The 4,263-nt window shown below is 29.5% G+C and overlaps 1 long non-coding RNA gene across 1 annotated transcript; it reads right to left on the minus strand.

Moving 5' to 3' along the window:
• Positions 1 to 352: 352 nt before the first annotated feature.
• On the minus strand, positions 353 to 2,067 carry LOC110038995. The gene is made up of 3 exons (XR_002295477.1): positions 1,705 to 2,067; positions 838 to 970; positions 353 to 530 (listed from the first exon to the last, which is right to left on the minus strand). It is a non-coding gene; the product is annotated as an uncharacterized LOC110038995 (long non-coding RNA).
• Positions 2,068 to 4,263: the final 2,196 nt, after the last annotated feature.

Raw genomic sequence — 4,263 nt, forward strand, 5'->3', positions numbered from 1 at the left:
CTTTATTTTTAGACCTTGGAAAAATATTCCAATGATTATTATTTCTAAGTGCTTAGAAATCAACTTAGAATATTTCCATGAATTTTATAATTTTTTATCATTTTTATGGATTTTTTAATTATTTAAAATATTAAAAATAACTTAAAAATGAAGTTTTTATTTTAAAGAAAATATACTTAACAAAAAATAAACATAAACCATCAAAAATCTTACATTTTATTATACATTTTGATGCTATTTTTAAAGACAAAATGCTGTTGCATCATAGACCATTAAATCTATAGTTATTTCAAATATTCAAAATTAGCCTTCAATCTTATCTCACAAAAAAAAAAAAATACAAAATGATAAATAACGTCGAAACTCATTCATTTTCCCAAAAATATTTAGCTGAGATCACCAATCCATACAGATGCATTCTGCTACAAAAAATCAACATATAGCTGGCACAACAACAAACCCTATTCAGCCACTAATCCAACTAAAACCAAAACCTCCTCTACGTCTCTAACTGGCTGACACTTCAGAGCCTAACACACAAAGAATAAACACGTGAGCGTTAAACAGGAGGCACTTACATACATATATATACCACTCAATTCCTATTTATTTACATATCTAACCCCTAAACTTCTTACATTCATACCACCCCAAATCTTTCATATCGCATCAAAAATACCACCATTATATAACTTTTAACAAGTGAAATGCACCTTTTCATGCAAAAGTAAGATGGCATGCATGTAAGAATTGATCTTTTAAGTGTTAAATACATTTTAATACATAGGAATTGAATTGTGGTATATTTGTAATTCTTCCAAAAAACAAAAAATACACCTTAGTGATAAAATCAAGAAAGGAAAAACTTCTTTATCTTTGCCCCTAGAGATGGTTGCTGGTCCACTTCTTCAACAATATCCTCACTGCTTTGATGCTTGCATCCTACTACATCTTCTTTCTTCTCATCAGCCTATATATATGTCATGCATATAGCTCAGTCACGCAACAAAAATCAACTTACAAGCATTATTATGGCGTATATCAACAGAAATCCTGTGATATTTACATGCATAACATAATTCTCATGCATTTACTTATCTAACATCTAAACATATTCATATTTACATCCATACCACACAAATCTCTAACATCACATCAAAAATACCACCACCACCACCACCACCACCTTCCTAAAAGTGAGATACACCTTTTCATGCATAGGTTTATCATACCAATGTGTAAATATCAAAATTTGGGAGTTTGATATGTAAATACGTAAGAATTGTGTGGTATGTATGTAAATTTCCCATTATTATAAAGTCATTATTTAAAACCCAAGCTTTGAATCAGCCTTCAAACTGTTGAAATACAAACCATGAAAATTTTACAGGAAACATTGCTCAAAAGCAGAATTCTTTAATCATATGGAGGCACAAACTGCAATAATATGTTGGAGCATTTACATATATATACCACCCAATTCCAATTTATTTACAAATCTAACACCTAAACCTAGCTTTTTTTACATTTGTCTCCCAAATCTTTCATATGACAAAAAAATACCATCATTTTACCTTTTAACAAGTGAAATACAACTTTTCATGCATATAGTATGTAAAAATTGAAGTTTATGTGTTAAATATGTAAATATTTAGAAACCTACTGATATGCATGTAAATCTTCCAAAAATATTTGTTATCTTACCAGTGGAAGCACAGCAGATGATCCAGCAGCCTTCAAAAGAGCCTCTTTTGCTGCCGGATCCTCAAGCTTTTGATTATTATCATCTGGGCTAAAATACAAATTTTAAATTGCCAACAAATCAGGACCACTCCATTATCCTTGAAAAAACAATTTCAGTGAAAATAAATAAGCATGCGTTGAAATTCATAGGTTCCAGACCTCAACTGCACCTAAACTCGTCGCTGCAAATAAAAGAATATACCATACTGCAAAAGAAAACCTAGTTTTCAGATATGAACCACATGGCTCGAGCATTACGCCACCATGTGGCAGTTTCACAAAAAACACTGTTACGAATATTACATGCAGACCACACAATTTTGTTGTATTTACAGATCTAACACCGAACTTTCATACTTATATTAATAATACTATGTTACGATAAAACTTATGCATGAAAAAGTGTGTTTAATTTTTTGAAAGTAGGTGATAGTGGTATATTTGATGTGAAAGGTTTGAGTGTTACGAATGTAAATATTAAAGTTTAGGTGTTAGATATGTAAATACATAAGAATCGTGTGGTAAGCATGTAAATGCCCCAAACTGTTAATGCAATGACAACTGCTTACTGAAAAACTAAGCTATTAGCTTTGGAATCAAAAATATAGGGAAGGATCCAAACCTAATAAAATCATGAAATAATGCCTCAAAATCAAGCATAAAAAAGAAACAGAAAAGACATCAAATAATTACACATCCAAATGCACATATATCAATTTCATAACGTTCGTGAACCTCCAATTTTGAGGTTCAAAAGTACCATGCAGCATCTGAATCAGAATATCAGTCCCAGGAAGAAACAATATCCTCTTAAGAAAATTATGGTCAAGTCTTCTCAATTTTTAAAAATCCTCAAAGATATACTTCTAGTTAGTTCGGTTCTGTCCATCAAATGAACAGGTTTTATCGGTGCTTCAGTTCTGAATTTCAAAAACTAAATAAATAAAGTTTATGAAAAAAAATTACGCAAAAACCTAATTTGTTCATTCATAACATGAGCCTAAAAAAGGAATTACAACATTCTAAAAATAAAACCCTAGACTTCTTCAATATTTTCTTTGTAACAATAAAACCCTAAATAAGGTCCAATTCTTAACACTGCCCCTCAAACTAGGCAAAGTCAAATTGACCAAATTGGACCATGGTGTAGTTGGACAAAATGGAATTGGGAATATTTTGGATTTATTGGGATTTTTTTAAAATTTTTTGGAATTTTTTGATTTTTGGGCCATGGAGGGGCATTTTGGTAATTTGGCAATTTTTGGAAATTTTTGTCAGTTTTGGCAAATTTGGATGTATTCAAGGTGTTTGGAATAAGTTTTGATCAATTTTGGAGATTTTGGCAAAATTTAGGAATTTTGGCCAAATTTGGGTCCCAAGGGCAGTTAGGCAAATTGGAGGTGCCTAGGGGTAAAAGGCCCAAGTTAGGCATTTCAAGTAGAATTGGATAAATATCCATTCTAAATGAGTAATAAACCAATATATTGGGAAGATATAATGTACCCTAGTTCCAAGTCAACACCTAGGGTCAATCCTAAGGCCAAATAGCCCTATAGGAACTCAAATTAACTCTGTAGGTGCAAGACTATCTAGTGATCAAGTTTAAGAGTTTTAATTTTCTATTCATTTCGAGAATGACTATATGTTGTAATATCAAGTCACTTAAAAGATTCAAATGATAAGAACTTCATGAGAAAATTACTAGTAAAAGATGTTATTACATAAATATAAGTTCAGGATTATATTTAGGTTTTCCCTTTAGGTAGATCCAAGTGAAGCCAATTTTTGATTAGGCATCTCCTCAAAACAATGCACAGTCATTGTGTTGAGATTTTTTTGTAGTTTTCTTTTTCTTTCAAGAACATTTTCAATACTCTTTTTTTTTCATGTCATATGAGAATTACTTGGATAACTTTTAATGATTTTGAACTCCACCATCCTCCTCTTAAAGTTAAAAACTTCTCACATTTCCTTACTAATAAATATGCATTAGCTTTGAAAAAGATTTTTCATAGTCTCAAATCTTTTAAAAATTGAAATACTTTTAAAAAGTGAAATACATCATGTAAAAATTAAAATTTAGATGTTAGATATATAAATACATTAGAATTGTGCGGTATGCTGTATATCTTCCTTGATTAATTTAATGTTAGTATTCTAATTGATGAATATTTATCTTTTATTTTCATTAAAAAATGATTCAAGTTATATTTAACCAAATAATGATGGCTATATCTAAAAGTTACTTAAATGAACTGCAATTAGCCGTCACTCTAGAGACTAAAACGAATTATATTCTATAATAATAATAACAATAGCTTATTTTTAAAATACAAAGAAATGCAAAGTTGTTGAACTAATTTTTTTTTTCAGGAGCATTAAACGAGAAATACATAGAGAAAGAATATTTAATTATTTTATGTATTATTTTTGCTACTCATTTAATCTAATATTTTAATGCATCAAATTTATTTAATTTATAAATTTAACATAAATTGTTATTATTATATTTATTTTTAG

Source organism: Phalaenopsis equestris, unplaced genomic scaffold, assembly GCF_001263595.1.
Source record: "Phalaenopsis equestris unplaced genomic scaffold, ASM126359v1 Scaffold234717, whole genome shotgun sequence".
In the NCBI taxonomy this organism is placed as follows: Eukaryota; Viridiplantae; Streptophyta; class Magnoliopsida; order Asparagales; family Orchidaceae; genus Phalaenopsis; species Phalaenopsis equestris.